The sequence below is a fragment of the Choloepus didactylus genome, chromosome 2 (assembly GCF_015220235.1).
Source record: "Choloepus didactylus isolate mChoDid1 chromosome 2, mChoDid1.pri, whole genome shotgun sequence".
Classification (NCBI taxonomy): domain Eukaryota; kingdom Metazoa; phylum Chordata; class Mammalia; order Pilosa; family Megalonychidae; genus Choloepus; species Choloepus didactylus.
The window spans coordinates 53641484-53664064 of NC_051308.1; the positions used below are offsets into that span (position 1 = coordinate 53641484).

The 22581-nt window shown below is 39.4% G+C and overlaps 1 protein-coding gene across 2 annotated transcripts in view; it reads left to right on the forward strand.

Annotated features, from left to right (window-relative positions):
* The first annotated feature begins 3164 nt into the window (after positions 1-3164).
* FCAMR (Fc fragment of IgA and IgM receptor) overlaps positions 3165-22581 on the forward strand; it is a 42645-nt gene continuing 23228 nt past the window's right edge. For both annotated transcript variants that reach the window (XM_037811799.1, XM_037811809.1), the window contains exon 1: positions 3165-3192. The gene's annotated coding sequence lies outside the window, so the exon portion shown is untranslated. The remainder of the gene's footprint in view (positions 3193-22581) is intronic.

The following is a 22581-nucleotide window of genomic DNA, read 5'->3' on the forward strand; positions in this document are numbered from 1 at the left end:
GTAGCACAACATTATAAATGTGATCAACAGGACTGAGATATATATCTGAATGTGACTGAAAAGGGAAATGTTGGAATGAAGTTGTTTTTTTTTAAATCTATGGAACTAACTATACTACACAAACATGGACTTTAGTTAATAGTGCAATTTTTAAAATGTGCCATTATCAATTGTAGCAAATGTTCCACAGCATTGCAAGGTGTTGGTGGTGGGCTGGTGTATGGGAATGCTGTATTTTTTTTATGCATGATTGTTCTGTAAACACAAAACTTCCCTAGTTAAGAAAAAAAAAATCAGGAAAAAAAAAAAAAACAGGGAGGAAGTAAGCCTCTTCTGTAAGGTTTAAATACCCACTAAAAGATTCTAGGGAGTGTGTCAGAGAAGTGGGGTTCGGTTCTGGATTGGTTGCTGTTTCTAGGTCAGGAATAGGATATGTGGAAAGTAACTAGGAATTGGGTGCTGTCATGAGGTGAGGGCAGTTTAGCAGTTGGAGACCCCAAATTATGGATGGAGCAAGGTGGGTCTGGGAACAACACTAGTGAGAAAGTAGTAGTCACTCAAATGGGAGGGTTAGGTCCTTACAACATTTTACAGCTGCTGTGTGACTTTGAGAAAAACAATTTTTTCTGTTGACATTGCAGCTGGCTTTATCTGTGTCTGTCTTCCCAGCCTGATTAATGTTGTGGCTACTTTTAAATTTTTCCATCGAGCTGCTTTTCATCCTTTCAATTCTGGGCAGTATTTTACACTTTCTTCTACCATGAATGATTATAAGATGTTAGGGTTGGAATCCTGGGGCCAAATGGCCTGTATTTTCATCCTGGTTCCACCAGTTATTTACCAGCTCTGTCTCTCAGTTTCCTCATCTGCAAACTAGGAAAAAGTAAGAGCACTTGCCTCATAGGATTGTGGTGAAGGTTAACAACACATTATTAACAAATCATATATGCAAAGTTCTTAGATGAGTGCCCAGCCCTTAGTAAGTGTTCAATAAACATTAGTTCTTTTCCTTCTTATATATATTTTTTAAATTTTTATTTTAAAGGTAATTAACTTTTGGTTAAAGATGGCAGGTTTTCTACACGCATTTTCTCCTCTCCTTCCAAAGACCCTTTGAAATAATATTAATGGAATAAACAGGTATATAAACTCTGAGCACTGGAGAGACAAGGAAAGACGTTATTGGCGATGGGAGAAACAAAAGGTGGAAGAAATAAAGCAATTGGAGGAGGGATGATTGCTGGGGCAGAGAACAGGAGACTGAAGCTTTGAGGAGTGTGTACAGAGGGCTGCGGGGAGGACAGAAGAGGGCGCCGCTCTGCTCTGCAGAACCCAGTGGGTTTGGTTCCTTGAAATGCCAGGTGGAATGAAGCTGAACTCTTATCCTTGAGCTGCTGAATCCAACCCAAAGCTCAAAATACACAGCAGCACTGCACCACCACCCCAAGGCCAATAAAACAAAAACAGGGACAAACAAAAATCCCCAAACAAAAACAACCAAGGGGATTTTCACTTGAAAAACAGAACGGTCCCAGAAAAGAAAAAAAAAATGCCCAAAATGGTATTTAGACATTTTCCCCAGTGCAACCATTGGCTTCTACCCTACCCACCTGCGAGACGCATACTTGTACACAGTACTCCCAATCTGAGGTTTTAAAATAGGAATAGATATCTTAGAAAGACCTTCACCATACAATACAAAGTATTGTAAACAAACAAAAATAGTAACTGATAGTTTAGAGAAAAGAAGGGAGTTTTAAAAGTGTTCAAATTAATAACCTCAAAGAGATTTATTATATTCATTAAAAAAAAACAGGACACAAACCAAACATCCTATGTAAGTGCAGACTAAGGGATTTAATTTTTAGAAAGTAGGAAATACATGTACATATTTATATGTACATATATTTACATATGTACATAGGTACATAATTTATATGTACATGTAAATGAGTATGCACATATCTAGATGGATGGATCGATAGATATAGATATGAACTCATTATAAAGATATATATTGATACATAGTTCGAATTCATCTTAAAGAATAATTTGTGCTGTCAAATCAATCCATGAACACCCATATACCGACCAGTAAGGTTAAAAGACTATTACCAGATCCTTTGACCTTTTGCCTCCCTTGTGTACCCCTCCCTCATCACATCTCCCTCTCCCTGTCCCCCTTCTACGAAGTTAACCATGATCCCAAATTTTGGATTAATCATTTCCTTGCTTTTCAGTATGCATCCATCCCTAAGCAATTGTTTAGTTTTCTCTATTTTTGATATTTATACAACTGAAACAATGCTTTATGTATTCTGTGTCATGCTTCTTGCACTGGACATTATGTTTATTTTAAATAACAGTTTTACTGACATTTAATTCACATACAGTAAATTTCACCCTTTTAAAGTGTACAATTCAGTGGTTTTAGTATATTCATAGAGTTGTGCAACCATAACCACTATTTAATTCCCAAACATTTTTATCACCCCAAAAAGAAACCCTCTACCCATTAGCAGTCCCTCCTCATTCTCCCCTCCCCCCAGGCCCTGGCAACCACTAATTGACTTTCTCTATGGATTTGCCAGTTCTGGACGTTTCATATAATTGAGATCATATTCTATGTGGTCTTTGTGTCTGGCATCTTTCACTACGCATAATGTTTTCAAGCCAGTTCTTGTTGTAACTTGTAGCTTGTTCATCATTCTTATTTTATGGCTGAATAATATTCCATTGGGTGTATATATCACATTTTGTTTACCTATTGATCAATTGATGGACATTTGGGTTGTTTGGCTATTATGAATAGTGCTGCTATGAACATTCACATACAAGTTTTTCTGTGGACATATGTTTTCAATTCTCTTCAGTATATACCTACGAGAGGAACTGCTGGGCTATATTTAAGGATCTGGCAGACTGTTTTCCAAAGCGGCTGCAGCATTTTACATTCCCAACATCAATGGATTAGAGCAAACATTATATTTTGAGTCATCATTCCTGTTGATGCCTGTTAAGATAGCTCATCCATTTTAGGTACATACCACAGTTGACAGACATTTGGGTCATTGCCATGCTTTTGTTATTTTCCACAATGCTTCCACGAACATTCTCCTAGAGGTCGTCTGGTGCACATGTGTAAGCACTTCTCCAGAGTCTGTGCCCAGAAGCGAATTCCAGGGTCATAAGGTATGCAAATATTCAACTTTCTTAGATACTGCTGAAGTGTTTCTCAAAGTCTTATTCTCATAATAACTTCTTTCCAGTGTCTAAGAATTCCTGTTTCTCTGCAACCTCTCCAACCCTTGACATTATTAGATTTTTAAAAATCTTGGCTAATCTGATGAGTAGGCAATGTTCTCCCAGTGCGGTTTTTAAATTGGCATTTTCCTGATTACTCATCTCACTAGGCATCATTTCATATATTTCTGGGCAGCAAGTTTGTATCTTTTGCCGATATATGACTTGGTTTATTTTACATTTTCCTGTTGATTTTTGGTCGTTTTTCCTATATTCTAGATACAAATCCTTTGTCAATTATATGTGTTACAAATATATCCTCCCAGTTTGCAGCTTTTCTTCCCCTTCTCCTTATAAACTTTAATAAACACTATCAAAGTATGCAATGAATTCAAATGTATTCAATGTATTAATATATCCAAATACATCCATCTTTTCCTTTAGTTTGTGATTTGTGTCTTGTTTAAAAAAAAAAAAAATAATTCTTTGCCCTGAAGTCATGAAGTCCTCCTTTATTTTCTTCTAAATGTTTAAAATTTTGTCTTTTACATTTAACTTCTTATTCCATTTGGAATTTATTTTTGTGTATGGTGTAAATTAGGGATCTGACTTTTCTTTTTTCCACACTAGTAATCAGCAATGCCACCCCTTTCATATATCAAGTTTCCATCCACATGTAGGACAGTTTCTGGGTTCTCTAATTGTTCCATAGAACTGTTTGTCTACTCTCTTCTAATAGGACACTGTCTTAATTGCTCTGGTTTTAGTTAGAATATCAGGGAGAGTATGCCCACCCCACCACCAATCTGGTTCTTTTTCAGGAAGGTTTCAGATATTTTGGACCCCTCTTACAAATAGACTTTAGAGTAAGCTTGTCATGCTCTGTGGAAAACCATATTAAGCTTTGGATTGGAATTTTTTAATTCTATAGGTCAAAATAGAGAAAAAGGATATATTCACAAAATTTATTTTCTTATTCCACAAATGTATTATGTTTTTCTATTTATGTGGGTCTCTTCTAATATCTTTCAAAAAGTTTTATTATTTTCTGCATAAAGAACTTGCACCTCTTTTGTCAGAGTTATTCCTAGATTTCTGGTTTTTTTTTTTTTTCTTTTGTGCTTCTTTTATAACTGGAAACTTTTTAAAATTATATTTTTCCATTTAATACTAAGTGTAGAAAAAATAAAACTGACTTGTATATCGCTTTTGTATTGGCAACTTTGCTAAACTGTCTTATTAATTCTAGTGGTAAATCTGTTGATGATTTGGAATTTTCTATATGGGCATTCATATCATTGGCAAATAATGAGAGGATTTTTTCATCCTTTTCAATTCTTATACCATTTCCCTGCTTTTTCTTGTTTTAGATAAAATCCGTTTGTACTGCCATCCTTATTTTTTCCTGACTTTAAAAGTAATACTTTTAAGTTTTACCAGTGATTTCTGATGTTAGAGCTGTAGATTTTTTTTGTAGATTTCCTTAATCAAGTAAAGGAAATTAACTTCTATCTCTAGTTTACTGAGAGGCTGACTTTTATTTTTTTAATAATAAATGAATATTGACTGTCATCTAATGCTTTTTCTAGACCTATTAAGATGATTATCTCTTTTAATTTTTTAAATTACATTAAGATATTTTCCAACATAGCATCCTGGAGTAAATCCAACTTATGATATATTATCTTTTTAAAAGCATGGCTGATAAAATTGAATTAGTATTCAAAATTTAAAAAAAACAAAATAAAAAATAAAAACATGGCTGGATTATGTTTGGAATGCAATGTTTTATTTAGGCTTTTTTCCCTCATCTATATTCATGAGGGAGACTGACCTGTAATTTTTCTTTCTTATATTGTCTTGTATGGTTTGGGGATCATAATTCCATTAATCTCATAAAATGAATTTGGGAGTATTCCCTCCCCCACTAGTCTCTGTAAGAGTTTGAGTAAGTTTGAATTATCTTTTGGATATAAGGTAGAACTCACCAGTATAATTGTTTGGGCCCATTGTTTTCCTAATGATTCAATTTCTTTAATAGTTACAAAATCATTCTCGTTTTCTAGTTTTCTGTCTCATCTAGAGGCAACTGTTACCAGTATATTTTTCTAGGAATTTGTCCATTTCACCCAAGAATAAAAGGGTATTGACATAGAGTTATTTACAGCATTCCCTGTTGTCTTTAATCTTTAGTTAACCCCCCTCTTCCTTCCTAATATTGCTTGTGTGTGCCTTTGCTTGAATGATCTTTCCAGAGCTTTGTTAATTATTTTGACTTTTTGGCTCCCTCTATTTTATATTTCTTCTCTATTTCATAAGTGTTCCTCTTATATTTTCACTCTTTTCCTTTTCCTGGGTTTCGTCTGTGGTTCTTTTACTAACATCTTAGTGTTCAAAGTTTCTTCTCTTCAGATACAAGCAATTTAAGGTTCTGGTTTTCCCTCAAATTACTACTTTAGCCTTGAAATGTATTTTTTTATTGTTCAGATTTAAATATTTTCTAATTTATATGATTTCTTTTTTAACCCTTTAGATATTTAGAAGAGTATTTAAAAATTTCCAAATGTATGGTTTTGTTTTGTTTTTTTTAAAAAGGGTATGTTTTTTTTTATTAAATTCTGTCATGATTGTTTTGTGATTAGATAATAAGATGTTTGATATTAATTCTTTGAAATTTGTTGACAGTTGCTTTATGGCCCAGACTGTGGTCGATTCTTGAACAATTTTTGCTTGTTGTAAAAAGAATATGCTGTATTTAATTGCTAAGTGCAGTGTTTAGTATATGTTCTTTAGATTGACATTGTAAAGACTCGGGCTATTAAGCTATCAAAATTTTTGATTAGTAAATTATTAACAATGTGAAAAATTAATAATTTCGCAGCAAACGGTGGAAGTCACCCAAAGTATAGAAGTACATGGGATACAGGAAACTGGGTCTCACTCAGGAAGGCAGTGATGCTCTAGGATGACAGCTGTGCAGCAAGTCTCTTAATGAAACAGCCCCAACTGCAGCAGGACACCGGAGGGCTCCAGGAGGAAGGTGTTCTGAAAAAGTGACGATCCAAGAGATCTAACACCATCCTTAAGAATCTGGGAAACTTTGATCCAGGACAAATCCTCTCCATTATATTCCAAAGCCAGGGTCCATTGGAATTGGAGACTTTGAGTTTATTAAGCCAGCTGAGCACACTGGCTAATACGCCCAAGGCCAAGGCTGGTTAGGTTTGCCTTGGGTGGGGCAGGTTGAGATTGCACAGACTGAGGGGAAGCTAATAGCCACTTGGTCTGTAACTGGAGCAGAGATCACAGAGGCAAGGGCTGGTTTCTCTAACCTCTACAAGGGTCATCTCTCAAGTCTCTTAAGAAAACCCATCCAGTGGGGTGATGGAAGAAAATGTTGCAACTTCTATTCATCTCATTTTTGTATTTCTTTAGTGTGTGCATACATTCTAATGTGCATAATTAATTAGTAAAGTAGGAAATGTAGGAAACATATATGTCTGTATGTGTGTATACACACATACAGACATATATACAGAGAGTGGGTATATACTTGGCTATTTTTGGCTGATGAAGTACATAATTATGAATACTTGAAGATCCCGGCTAAACAGGAGCTATGTAGGGTAGAGGCACTTAGATTCCCTCCTGTAGTCGTTTAGAATAATAATGATAGCAAAGACAGAGGTTGTGTGCGTTGTGCTTTTAACTGATTATTTCAGTTAATCCTTACAACAACCTTTCAAGATGGATGCTATTTTTCTTATTGTACAGGTGAGAAAACTGAGGCTTAGGGAGGTTAAACAGCCTGCTTAGAGTCACCTAATGAGTGGAATATCCAGAGTTAAAATCCAAGTATCAATCTCCAGATCTCATGCTCTTTTCCACTAACTTTAGCAGCTTCCCTTAGCAGAATGTTCCCTTTTCAAATTTCAAAGTTGTATTGCATCACTTACTTGTGAATGAGATTAAACTGAATGTTTGGAGCAGGAAGACGGAATCGAACTTCGTATCAGTATGCTTTTAAATTCGAGTAAATGATAAAAATGCAAGAAAATGACTCTCTAGTCTTCTTTCAAAATGCCCTAAATATATTACTAATCCTTCTCAAAGACTCACAAAACAAAGGTTAGTATGGCAGAGATTAAATAAATGATTGGAGGCCTCAGTGGGTTGAATTGCAGCTCCCCAAAATATTTCTATATCCTAATCCTGGACTCCGTGAATGTGACCTTATTTGGAAAAAGGTTCTTTGCAGATGTAATTAAGTTAAGGATCTTGAGATAAGATTATACTAGAGCACCTGAGTGGACCCTAAATCCAATGACAAATGCCCTTATTAGAGTCAGAAGAGAGAGGACACATTCACACTGAGAAGACGGTCACGTGAAGGCTGAGCCAGAGATTAGAGGTAAGCAGCCACAAGGAATGCACGGAGCCGCCAGAAGCTGCGAGAGGCTGGGAAGGAAGTTCCCCTAGGGCCGTGTTGACTTGGGACTTCCAGCCTCCAGAACTGTGAGAGCATACATTTTTCTTGCTTTAAGCCACAAGTTCATGGTCATTTGTTATGGCAGCTCTAGGAAATTAATACAGAGGTGAATTATTTCATTCCCCAAACATGGAACAACTTAGAACTACACGATGTGGCAGCTAAGAACCATTTCTGCAAGATCCGATAACCTGGGACCACGCTTCCTCTAACAGATCAGGAAAAGTCACACTCCTGGAGCCAAGGAGCAAACATGTGCAGCTCACACTTAACTCTGGCCAAGAGAGTGAGCAAGAATTCTTGATCACTATTCACAGCATAGCAGGATAATAATGAAACCGTACTTACTGACAAAAATCTCAAGTTCTGTTTAAACATGGTGATTAGATTCAATAGTTTATTACTAGTTTGTCCCAAAATCCCATTGAAATGCTTAGATAAAGGGAAACTTGAATTATCTTGGAGTGGCATTAATGTGGTAACTTTGTTACAATGGATGAAATGATATTATTATAATTACATTAATTATAGTCCATTGCTTACATTAGAGTTCACTCTTTGTGTTGTGTAGTTTATGGGTTTTTCTTTTTAATTTTTATTCCATAACATATATACAACATAAAATATCCTGTTTTAACCACTTACAAGTATTCAATTCAGTGGGGTTAATTACATTCACAATCCTGCTTTTTTCTCTCTCCTTGTGATTACATTGGATCCACCCGGATAACCCAGGCTAATCTCCCCATCTCAAGATCCTTAACTCAATCATATCAGCCAAATCCCTTTTGCCATGTTAGGTAACATATTCACAGGTTCAGGGTATTAGGATGTGGACCCCTTTGGGGAGCCATCACCTTGCCTATTACAAAGATCCTCCTGAGTAGGATTTTGAATGGCCAAGGACAGTTCTCCTCCTTGAATGGGCCACCACTGTCCACTGCAAACTCAACTTCTTTGCCTGGATAGAATGTGAGTACAGGGGAACCTCAGGGTAACAGCAGCTCTCCTTGGCTTGCTCCACACCCCACCTCTGTCCACTGGATCCCCAGGCAGGAATCAAACACTGCTCTATCTGCCAAGAAGACACACTCTCCAAGCAGTCAACTGAAGCCCATCTCCTTAGTCTTGAGGGAAGGGGCAAGTACCCCCACCCTCTTCTTTGGGGTAAAAGGTTCAGTCTCAGCAGAGCTCTCTGCAAAGAAATCCACCTCACAACCTCCCATTCTCCACTCCCAACCTTCTCATCCTCAGTATGACTGGCTGTCTCACTGGTTCTCAGTCTTCTACATGGAAATTTCTTCAGGTCTGCCTCTCATCTCACTCTGGGATCATTTATCTACTGCATTTAACTCAGTCTCTAATTTAATATGTTGTTATAAAACAAAAAATAGAACTGGGCAGGGGACACAAAAAGATGATTCACAGAAGAATAAATATAAATGATTAATAGTAATTTAAAATTGATTTTCAATGAGATCAAATAAATTCAAATTAAAAGAAGATGCCATTTTCACCAATGAGACTGGCAAGCTTTCAGAATCTACTAATAGGCCTTTTATACACTGCTGAGGGGAATGTAAATTTTTGGATGGCAATTTCTCAATATGTAGCAGTCCTTAAAATGTGAATTTAAGAAAGTCATTAGAAGGTGTACAAAGATTAATAATCTAGATATTCACTGAATCATTATTTATATAAACAAAGTTATTGGTTATTAAACAATGAAGGATTGATTAACCTACAATTTCTGTATATGATGTAATACTTTGTAACTATCTGAAGAGGTATTATAGAAGATTATATGACATCAATAAATAAGTCATGATATACTGATAAATGAAAAAATATGAATTAAAAACAGTATTTACAGATTGGTCTAATTTTGTGGGAAAATACATATGATAGATAAACAATCAAATGTTAAAAATGAGTATCCTTATGTGGTGGAATTATGGGTAAATTTTAATTTTCTTCTTTGGCTTTTCTGCATTCATTAATAAAAAACTGTGAAACTCTATTTTTACCTTTATAATAAAATTTATTTCCTAAAAATGTAAGTGATTCTAGACACAGCTGTCTCTTGAGAATTTGCTTTGATATAAGCAGAGCCTGTCGGGAAAGGTACTGGGGAGCTCTCTCACGGTTAAAGGGGAGCAGGAACATGGAACATTGCCCAGCAAGGACAGGATGAGAGGAAATTCCACATGATGACTAGCAAGGGTGGGGTGCGTGGCTGGGTGGGGCTGGGTCTGAAGCCAGTGCTCTATTAATAGACGGCCTGCCTGCCCCTCACTGGGCCCCAGTCAGCAAGTACTGGTCCTGAGCCCACTAAGAAAGAGAAATGGGATATTCTGTTGGAGCTCAAAGGGCTGGTTAGGGAGGAAGAAATTATATAAAACAATTACAAAGGTATGCATTAACAAATTCAAAATAATGTAGTATTGGCTGGATTATGTAAGTGATAGAGGTGGTGCAGAGTAAATAATCTGAGTTCTGAGAATTTGCTGAGAAAAGATAGGGTGAAATATATGGATGAATAGATTGATTCACCCACACAACCAAAAAACTCCTTAAGGACTGCCTCCTGCCTATTATGCATATTAGGTTCCCCTTCAGTGTCTGTAGCAGGGAGGGGGGAAGGAAGGAAGAAGGGACATTTCAGGAGGGTGGTGCAGCTAAGCCAGTGGTCCTCAATGTGTGGTACCTGGACCAGCAGTGTCAGCAAACCCTGGGAGCTTGTTAGAAAGGCAAATCCTCGGGCCCCACCGCAGACCCAGTGAGTCAGCGACTCTGGGGGTGGGGTCCAGCCTCTGTGTTTTAACAACTCGCCAGATGATTCTGACGGAGCTAACATTTGAAAACCACCAGGCATAGGAGTAAAGGCATGGACAGGTTGTGAGAAAATAATCTATGATCTCTGTACATGAAACAATACTTTGTAACCATCTGAAGTGATGTTGTAGAAGATTAAATGACATCAGTAAATAAGTCCTGATGTATTGTGACTGTGGAGACTGGCTTTACTGGAGTGCAGAGGCCATATCAGAGATGGATGGGAGGCAAGGTGAGAAACTTCCTAGATGGGATAAAGGGGGAGGAAGGATCTGTAAAATAAATTTCAAAAATTTTCACAAACAACATGGCTGTATTTTTATACAACTAAAACAAGGGAATGGGCAGAGGACACTAAAAAGCAATTCATAGAAGAATACATATAAATAATTAATAGTTACTTAAAATTCATTCTCCAAGTGATCAAATAAATTCAAATTAAAAGAAGATGCCATTTTCTCTGATAAGAAAGTCTTTCTTCAGTTTGATAATACCCTGTGAGAATATGAAGAAAATGTGTTAATGAAAATAAAATCATGCACACTCTCTCCTCACCAACATCTCAATTATCTTAATATTTCCCGTTTCCTTATATTGTTTGTTCCCATGTATAGACAATGTTTATACAGTTATATTGAGGTCATATGTGCAATTTTGTTTTCTTTTGTGTTTCTTTTAACACTTTGTAGGGGGATAACATTTTAAGAATTTATTAGCAAAATAAAACTTTCATTTTGGTGTGGGGTTGTGGATTTTAAATCTGAGTTATTTGCAGACTTGAAGGATCCATTGTTTCTGGAAGGTTGTTACAGCAGAACCAAATCAGGAAATATTCAAATATTGGGTTCTGAATTTCAAAAGTTGAAGTCCAGGTCAAAGATAAAAGCATTTGGAAGTGAATGGATGGTCAGAACCAGTTTCTCACCTCACAGATTTGAAAAGATGGTGCACTCAGGGAAGCGATCCAGAGACTTGGAAAGAAGGAGATGCGCATGCCTTGTGCCCACTCCCCCAGGACCCCGTGGATGAGGGAAACCTGGGGATCTGAGATAGGACGGGACCTGTACCACCTTCCTGAGAAGAGCAGAGCATGGGAAGTGGCAAGTGTCTCAGACACCCTTCCACTTAGCACCACGTGGGACGAGAAATTTCCATATGGCCCAGCTAGGAAGGGAGGACCTGAAACAGCCTCTCAGAACTCCCTGCAGCCACAGAGTCATTTGGCGATACAGACCAGATGTGGCTAAGACAGAGGCTGGCCTAGAAAACTTCCACATTAGGGAATAGAGGAGACAAACCAGGTCCCACATGGATCAGTGACCAAGGAAGAGACAAGTTGATGGATATCCTAGTGGATGCCAGCAAGAGCAAGTGATGACAAAGTGCCAGGCACAGCCCCAGAGCAAATCAAGCAATTGGGAACAGGGGGTAGCAATAGGGCTTTGAATGCCTGAGATTACCCAGAATCGGCATAACGGGGGCATGGCACTTGGAGTAACAGGGGCTTTAAAAAGAAAGTCAGTCTTACTACAGAAATTTAAAGAAACCTGCATTTTTGGCACAACTGAGAATGTAGCCTAAGATTCACACTTGTTACAATCATATAAGATTTTTTTTAAGGTCTTATGAAACATTTATTATTTTCATGGAACGTATTATAACAAATATACCCCCATCAAAGGACTGTATTATATTATATTTAATCATTTTCCTATTGTTGGAAATTAATTTTTTCCATTTTTTTATAAATTGAAGGAATTTCTTATTATTGTTTTTTTAAACTATTTTATTGTGAAATATAACATGTATAGAGAGAAGTGGTAACTTTCAAAGTTCAGTTTAACAAGTAGTTATAGAGCAAATTTCGAAGTATAGTATGGGTTACAGCTCCACAGTTCCACAGTTGCAGTTGTTTCCTTCTAGCTGTTCTAATACACTGGAAACCAAGTATATCTATAAAATTATTCAGTATTCATAATCTTTTGTTCAATCTTATCTTGTCTGTTGCTACTTCTCCCTCTCATTTGATCACTGCTTTAATCTCCAGGGATACCTAGGCAATGACCACTCTAACTTGTTCATATTGAAAAGGGGTGTCAACATTATAGGGAAGAGGGATGCAGCTGGTTGATGTCCTTAAGAAGACTGGTATACCAGTTTGAATGTATTATGTCCCCCCAAACGCCAGTATCTTTGATGCAGTCTTGTGTGGGCAGATGCATTAGTGTTGATTAGATTGTAAGTCTTTGATTGAGTGTTTCCGTGGAGATATGACCCACCCAACTATAGGTGATAACTCTGATTAGATAATTTCCATGGAGGTGTGGCCCTGCCCATTCAGTGTGGGCCTTGATTAGTTTACTGGAGCTCTGTATAAGCTCAGACAGAAGGAGTGAGCTTGCTACAGCCAAGAGAGACACTTTGAAGAGCACACAGAAGCTGAGAGAGGAGCTGCAGCTTACAGAGACGTTTTGTAGACAGCTTTTGAAAGCAGACTTTTGCTCCAGAGAAGCTAAGAGAGTACAAATGTCCCAAGAGCAACTAAGAGTGACATTTTTGAGGCGCTGTGGCCTAGAGAGGAACATCCTGGGAGAAAGCCATTTTGAAAACAGAACTCTGGAGCAGACACCAGCCACGTGCCTTCCCAGCTAATAGAGGTTTTCCGGATGCCATTGGCCATCCTCCAGTGAAGGTACCCAATTGTTGATGCCTTATCTTTGACACTTTATGGCCTTAAGATTGTAACTCTGTAACCATATAAAACCCCTTTATAAAAGCCAATCCATTTCTGGTGTTGTGCAAAAAGGCAACATTAGCAAACCGGAACAACTGGGGCCTCTGGGTTTCGGGAGTTATATGGCATAGGAACAATCTGGAGGTTTTAAGTTTCTGAGTGAGTGAAACTTTTTAGAGTCTCAGATAGAGACCTAGCTATTCTTTAGGGTTTTGGGGAACATTGTTGATTAGGGCTTGGCATACTGTGGCAAATTGCAACATCTAGCCGAAGCTTGCCAAAGAGTAACCCCCAGAGCAGCTTCTTGATTCCATCTGAAATCTCTTAGCCACTGAAACCTTATTTTGTTACATTTCTTTTTCTGCTTTTGGTCAAGAAAGCATTCTCAATCCCATGATGCCAGGGCCAGGCTCATCCCTGAGAGTCATGTCCCATGTCACCAGGGAGACTCACACCCCCGGGAGTCATGCCTCACATACAGGGGAGGGTAATGAATTTATTTGCAGAGTTGGGTTTAGAGAGAGAGAAGCCACATCTGAGCAACAAAAGACATTCTCTGGAAGTGACTCACACATAATTATGTGTAGGCTTAGCCTTACCTTTACAGAAGTAAGTTTCCTAAGAGCAAGCCTCAAGATTGAGAGCTTCACTTATTAAGTAGGGGTCCCCCATTTTCACATAGCATATATTTTCTCCAAAATAAAAAATCAGTGACTCACATGATCTTCACTTAGTTGTACACTTGTCATCACACTCAATTTTAGACAATTATCATAACCCAAAACACTGCATAACTCTTATCTGCCCCCCCCTGAATTACTTACCACTAGTATTGGTGTGGTACTAGTAAAGTATTCCTATTAAATACAGTCCGTAGCATGCAAGAGGTAGTTTTTCCCATATACCACTCTGTTGTTAACTCTTTGTACAAGTGTCATACCTCTGAAGTAGATCATGCGGTAACTTATTTATATTTGTAGTGCTAATCTGTGAGATACATGACTTTAAACACCCCCTTTCAATCATGTTTGCCTTTAGTACAGCACTGTTACTTATAATCCCATTAATGAACTATCATCACCACTGTCTATTCCTATACCTTTAAGTTTAACCTCATTAACAAGTCTGTGCATATTAGCTAACTGCTCGCCCTTCTCTCGCTTCTATCTCTAGATCCCCTATATTCTACATTTTAAGATTTTACATTATCTAGGGGGTTCATATTAGTAGAATCATATAATACCTCTCCTTTTGTGTCTGACTTCTTTCACTCAGCATTATGTCCTCAAGTTTCATCCATGTTGTCATATGTTTCAGGACCTCATCCCTTCTTACTGCTGCATAATATTCCATTATATGTATATGCCACATTTTGTTTAAACACCAGTCTGTTAAAGGGCACTTGGATTGTTTCCATCTTTTGGCAATAGTGAATAATGCCACCATGAACAGCGGTGTGCAAATGTCTTTTGTGTCACTGCTGTCAGTTCTTCTGGGTATATACCAAGTAGTGGAATTGCCAGGTCCTAGGACAACTTGATATTTAGTTTTCTAAGGAACCGCCAAACCGTCTTCCACAGCAGCTGTAACAGTATACATTCCCACCAGCAGTGGATAAGTGCTCCAATTTCTCCACATCCTCTCCAGCATTTGTAGCTTCCTGTTAGTTTAATGGCAGCCATTCTTATTGGTGTGAGATGATATCCCATTGTGGTTTTGATTTGCATTTCCCTAATCACTGAAAAAATAACATTTTTCCATGTGTTTTTTAGCCATTTATATTTCCTCTTCAGAAAAAGGTCTATTCATATCCTTTGCCCATTTTATAATTGGGTTGTTTGTACTTTTGTCGTTGAGTTGTAGGATTTCTTTATATATACGGGATATCAGTCCCTTACCAGATACATGTTTCCAAATGTTTTCTCCCATTGAGTTGGCTGCCTCTTCACCTTTTCTTCCATTTTTAATGTAATAAAAATATGACAACAAATATGTTCATAGTTATTCTAAAATATGTGTTTACCACCTACAATATGCCAAACTGTGAATTAGGCACCAGAAATTCAGAGGTGAAAAAAAATTGCTATCTCCCATTGTCTGGTGGGAGAGTCAGAGTGTAGTGATCATCTCAATGCAATATGAATAGTATTATAAAATGTGTATGTAACTTGTGTCTTCTTTGAAATTATTTCCTTAGGATACCAAGTAATGAGATTCCTGGTTTATACTGACAAATTTCTTTCTAAAAGGTAGCATTTATACTGCTTTAAAATATACGTAATATCCCTTAATTTGTATATGTGCTGGAAATCTTTTGTTTTCCTTTTTATTTGATTTATATTGTTTCTTTCTCGGGAGGAACAGATTTTTATAAATGTATTTGAACTTATCTTTTCCTGTTTAAAATTTCTTCTATGTTTTTAAAGCTTGGAAAATTACCTCGTTAAAGATATGCTAAATACCCGTTTTTATTTTCTGCTATTTTTAAAAAAATGATTTGATTTTTATTTAGTTGTTCAATTAATTAGTCTATATTTAATTTATTTTATCAATTAATTAGAGCAATTTATTTTGAGTTGCTAGCTAAGACCATTCCTCCTTTCCTTATTATTTGGTGACATTTATCAAATATAACCCTCCCCCCCTTTTTTGATATATTATACTTGGTAGCTCCTAGACCCTGATGGGCCCATGGCTCCTGCACTATTGAATCAATTACATCCATATCTTCATAGGGAGGGAAGAACCCTCAAGAATAGGGAAGCTACTGTTTGGTTTTGAATTTCAAAGCTGAGTCAGATCCAGTGAGATTATAGTACAAAAGCAAGGGCTTTGGATTTGCAAAACCCAGACCATGTTGATGAAGCTAAAAAAAAAAAAAAATTAAAAGGATTTGGGAATTCAAACTGTTGGAGTTTAGAGACTAATCACAGACCAGATCATGGATCAGAGAGGAACATGGAATATGATGTTAGTGAAACTCCCACCTCATAGGAAGGGAAAAGTTCCTTCTAATGCTGGGAGTAGATGCCAGGTGAGAGATGGAAGAGAAGGGGAAAGGATCATCTGAAACGTTCCGACTCCCTTCCTTAGACCAGGATGGAACATTGACAAAAGGTGTCTGGGGGTGGGGATGGGGGTTGGTAAAACAACCAACCTGATAGATTTGGGAGCATCTGCACAAACTGGGCAGAGCTTGGAGAAACTACAAGCCTTGCAGAGAAACCCTTCCCTGAGTGGGATGCCATGTCCAATGCAGTCCAAGAAAGGGTAGGAGCAATGACTGAAGCAGGTGCTGAGGGCAGCTTTAGATGATCCACATGCCACAGCATGTTGGGGAGAAAGCAATGAAGCGTTTTCTGCCTTCCCCCCACCCCACTGCCAAGAAAGTGTGGAATGGCTGAGAGACCAGAAGAGATACCTAGGTTCCAAACAAGGAAACTCAGAGCGTGGCACGCTTATCACTAGAGGCAATGGCAAGAACCCAGGTATGGGTGGCACATGCCAGTGTAATGCCCACAGACCAGATCAGGCCAGCTGCACCTCTGTGACCAGGCAGGACAAGGGGCACCTCCTCAGAAGCCAGGGGGGACCCTGGATATCCACACAATACCACTGCACCCTGGCACCATCCTGAGAAGGAGAAGGAGAGACTCATGAGAGCTGTTAGGGAGTTTGAGCTTTGACTTGACGACTTTACTTGAAAGAGATGAGGAAAAAGAGCTTTAGTTAACATTAATCAGCAGGTTGAAATATCCTGTCCCAGGTCATTTCATCTTTGCTATCAACAGGAAATAGCCTCCAGACTAAGATTATACAGTTATAAGACATAAATTTATTTTTCCACATCTGAGTAGTATGTAAATTTTGAAACCACCGAGCACACCATAGATGCATACAAACATACATATAATTGAGGCCCTTCTGGGCTTTTTATTCCTTTGTTGATTTAAAATGTATCATTAAAGTCAAAATTTTAAATGTGTTTGGGGCCTGTTATGCCCATAAGCAGTATACAAAGAAATCTTTTGTTTTGTTTTCCTTTTCTTTACTAGGCACAGTGGGGATTTTAGACTTTGTGGCAGAGGAACTCAAACACTTAATACGCTGTCAACTTAATGTGAGGCGTAAGATGGCCACTGTCGCTAAGGAAGTTTTATGCTGGGAATAAACGTAGGAGAGTGGGACAGTTTGGAAACAATTTGGAAAACTCTTCTGGAAAATCCCTCACACTCCATAGGGATGACCGTATGTCTCAGTTTGCCTGAGACAGACCCAATTTAAGCCTGCTGTCCCAGCACAATTATTAACAGTGCCGCCTTCCACTGTCCTGATTCGAGTAATAAATTAAATTGTCACTCTAGCCATGAAGTCTTCCTGGCACAAGGTGGCAGCACTTGTCCACAGTTGAAAAGGTAATGCAGCTAGTGCAGTATCAGTGTATCCAGTATCAGTGGCAGAGAAAACGGTCCCTGCGTTAACTCAGGTCAGGGCGCAAAGCATAGCACCAGGCCACCAAAATGAGGGTACCTGAGAACCCAGGGATGTGTAATGAGGTAGGCCTGTACAAACATTCCTCCATCCGTGAGAGAAACTGTCCTCAGGGTACAGACTCTCTCAGTTCATGAAGTTGGGCTTTGTTTACGCATTTCCTGTGTGATCCTCAGGGAAGGGTCTCCTCCACCAGTAGCTTCTTCACGGACAAGGACTCTGATCCATGCCCGGAATGGAATGTGCTGACTGCCTGCATATGTTCAAATGGCCTGTGGGAGTGTTTGTTTTCCAGATGATACTTCAACTGTCAGCTCTTCTCCCTCCCCGCCCCCACAGCTTGCTGACCCATGCTCCGTGTATTAATCTATTGCTGTGTAACAATACTACCATAGACTTGGTGACTTAAAACAATACACATTTATTATCTCACGATTTCTTTGGGGCAGACATCTGACCATTGCTTAACTGGGTCCTCTGCAAAGCTGCAATCGGGATGTCAATCAGGGCTGGATTCTCATGTGAAATCTTGACCGGGTAAGGTTCTGTTTGCAAGTGCATGCAGTGGTTGTCAGGATTCAGGTTCCTGCAGGTTGCTGGACTGAGGGCCCTAGTTTCTTGCTGATGGTAGGTGAAAGGCTGCCCTCCATTTCTTGCCATGTGGCCTTCTCCAAAGAGCAGCTCAGAACATGGGCTCTGTGGTCGATCCCATTATATGGCAGGGACAGTACTCTCCTGATCATACATGTGCTCCCCTACCTTTTCCCATCCTCCTTTGCAGTTAGGTTGGGATCCTGTGATTCGATCAGGCCTATTAACAGAGTGGAAGTTCAGTGTGACACTTATGGGCTGAAAAAACTAAAGCCAGTGTCCCCTGCCATCCCTCTCTTCCCTGACTCAGTAAATATGGAGACCAAGTGTTACAATGGTCGTGCCATAGATGGAGGGGGCCTGGTCCCTGAGAGGTGGGCTGGAGGGGAGCCCCTGCCAACCCACACAGACTCCGTTTGAGTGAGAAATAACAGCCTGCTGTGTTAAGTCACTGAGATATTAAGGTTTGCCTATTGCATCAGCCTCATCTGACTAACCACCTTTGTTTGTTGTTTGCGTTTGCTAATGCTGCCATTTTGCAAAACACCAGAAATGGATTGGCTTTCATAAAGGGGGTTTGTTTGGTTACAAAGTTACAGTCTTAAGGCCATAAAGTGTCCATGGTAAGGCATCAACAACAGAGTACCTTCACTTAAGGATAGCCAGTGGTGACCGAAGACCTCTGTTAGCTGGGAAGGCACATGGCTGGCATCTGCTTGCTCCCAGATTGCGTTTCAAAATGGCGTTCTCCAAAATGTCAGTGTCAGCTCCCAAACGCCGTCTTCAAAATGTGTCTCTCAGCTGCAGCTAGCAGTGAGCTTTTATAAGCCTCCAGTGAACTAATCAAGGCCCATCCTGAATGGGCAGGGCTACACCTTCAAGAAAACATTCAATCAGAGGTCACACCCTAACAAAAGGTGTCACTCACAGTTGGGTGGGTCACATCTTCATGGAAACAACCTAATTCCAATATCCCACGAGATTGGATTAAAAGATCGTGGCTTTTTGGGGGGGACATAATATATCCAAACTGCCACATTTGTGTTTCTTTATCAACTCCCAGGCAAAATGTTGCAAAGAGAAGCTCAACTGAGTACATTCAGATCATACACAACCAGCAGTGGAATGAAGAGGATGGCCCGGACCACTCTGAGAGTAACATGACTGTTGGTTCCGTTCTCTTATAAGCTGTGTGACCTTGGGCAAGACACCTCTGCTCTGTGCCTCAGTTTTCGTATCTGTAAAATAGGGTAGTATAGTACCTTCTCATAAGGTTGTTGTGAAGAGTAAATGAATACAGACATGTAGACCAGTGGAACAGTTCCTGGCTCAGTATCCATCTTATTGACCAGGGTTAGGGAAGCACTCTGGGGCAGGTAGTGGGGCTCACTTCCACCCTTCTCCCCAGCCCCATCAGCACACGTCTCTCAGCGTTAGTTCTCAACTGGGGAAAAGAGCCATGTCACTCATCCTCAGAACAAGTCCTAATTTAAATGCTTTCTTCATTTCTCTTTCCTGCATGACCTCCCTCTCTTTCAAGCTGTCACCCACCCTAAGGCTGCTTCTTTTCCTTAACACTAGAGGGTGCTTTAAGACTGACCCCATCCAAAGCTCCAGTTGAAATTCTCACTGAGTCCAGTCAGCAACTGGCAGGAGCTGGGCAAGTGACCAACTGGAGCACATCACTCTGAACAAGGAGATGGGCTTCTCCTCACCAACTAACCATCAGGTTGCACACTTTCCTATTCCAGCTCTTTCCCGGACCCCTTTCTTAGAGCCCTATTCATTTCCTTCCTACCAGTTATCCCAATGTGTAATTATTTATTTGTTTCTATGCTGATTATTTTGATATCCCTCTGCCTACCAGACTATAGGTTCCATGAGGGGTGGGTCATATCTGTTTTGTTTACAAGACTATTTCCAGCACCCAGCAGAGTGTTTGGTGCATAGCAGTTTTTTGATAAATACTGGAGGACTCATTAAAGTAATCCCCCTGTTTCTTTTCATCTTCTACCCCCACCCCCACTCCCTGACACACTGGAACATCAACCTGACCTCATGCTCCCAATCCTCCCATCCCAACCTCAATACCTTTGGTTATTGACACAAATTCCTAACAAATACTTCCACTCCAATACATTTTACTCATTGCCACTACCCTGCTCAAAAAAACCCATCACCCACAGGGTTCAATTCTCAACTGTTTTCAAATTGGGAGGGATGGGGGCTAAATCTCCCCAAGGCCCCCATATTCTTAACTATATAGGGAAGATAATACTGACTTACCAGTTGCATTGCATAAATTAAATCATGGCAGGCCTGGGGTCTAGCAGAAAAGATATTTAGTAAAGGGTAGCTCTTTGTATCAGTAACGGTTTAGTTTGAAGGAATGGAGATTGTTCAGAGGTGCAAACAGAAGACTCTAGGGGATGTTTCAAAGACTACATAGGGGACAGAGAATAGATATAATTTTATGTTTCTCCTTCCAAAAGATACAAGTAGTATCAGCAGGTAGGAATTAAAAGGAATGATTTTTGTTTCAACTAGAATTTCCTAAAAACTAGAAATATTCGAAAATGGTAATGGCTTTGAGCGAGTTCCCTATCACTGGAGGTAATCAAACTGAGGTCAAATGCCCACTTTTTAAAGAAGTCACTGAAGAACACTGTGCGTCAAGTAGAGGTTGGAATTGGGTCACTTCTAAGGTCCCTTCCGCCTTATAAGAATTGAAGATTCTGTGAGAACCCTTCCCCGACTTCTCTGGCCCATTGAATTCTCTCACTTTTTTGAGGCCTTATTTATTTCGTTAAGTGCTGTATTGATGTTTGAGTTTTCATGTTCCTTCCATAATTAGGTAGTGAATTTGTTTTTAGAACAGTAGCCTTGTTTATGTCTTACTCCCCACTTCCTGCTGCATCTAGCATAGTACTGGATAGCCAGGGGGCGCTCAGTAAAGATTTGTTACAAGGAAAGAGAGGAGGGGAAGATCCAGCCAGGTCTTCAGAAAGAAAAGCTCCCATGAAGAAGCAGGGTTGCTTCCTCGTTGCTCCGTCAAAGTGAACCTCGGCTTCAAAAATTGAACAGTTAGGCAAGGAGGTGACCCCAAGGACATTGGGATCCTATGACTCAGCTTTTGAAATGCCGAGTGAGAGCTCATTGTTTCCTTAGACATCTTTATGTAGAGGTCAGAAAAATAAAAAAAAATGCATGAAGGATTAAGGGCAGTAATACTTGAAATCATTTGCCTTCTCAGATTAGGGTAATTTTGTCACTTTAGTGCTTTAAAGGTGATAGTGTGAACAAACAGCCTTTATTTAGAAATTCAGAAAGAAATTCCACATGCCTGTGAGCCAGTCCCATTACAGCAAATCTGGAGATTAAATACATCTGCTTGTTTCAGTATCTGGTGGGGAAATGGCCCTTGGGAGTCCCCTTGTTATTGGCCCCTGTGGGGTTTCAGACAAGTTGGGCAAACAATATCACAATCTTTCTGTAAAAGGAAAGTTGACACTGTTCTTTATATTTCATAGACATATAAAGAATGGAGATATTTGTGGTGGGGGAGGGGGACCAGAAACTTGGGATGGGGACACCTGGGCGGACATCCCCCTCAATTTTGAACACCGGGAGTATTCTAAACCCTCTTAGTCTGCAGAATTGGCCTCTTCCTATTAAAAGGTAGCAGCACTTCCTTCCTGTACTTGCTTGAGGACAAAACTGGGGCTTCTCCCCACCCACCTCTCTCCTGGTAATTAGGCCTATAACTAGGGTTAGATCACAGCATAACCCAGCCAGGGATCATAGGCCTGATAATAGAAGAAAGAGACTAGAACCCCAAACAAGCTACAAGTCCTAGCCAGCATGGACCAGCAAAAGCCAAAGGAACTCCTGTGGGATGGGATTCTGAAGGTGCTGGATCAAGGGAGCTGGAATATAAGGTAGGATACAGGTGTCTTTACTGATTTGGGGGCATTCTTCTGACATACAGGATTTAAAACCCTCAAATGTGACCCCAAGGATCCCAGGAGATGATGTAACCTCACTATTAAAATGACTTCTAGAAGCATGGAAAAAGTGATGGCCGAAGGTAGGTGAAGTTGAAATGCCAGCACTGTCCTGGCAGACAGTGGAGGAAGAAATAAAAGGGTCAGTGAAGTGAGCATGCTAGATGATTCTGTTCCCTGATTCTGGAAGACCC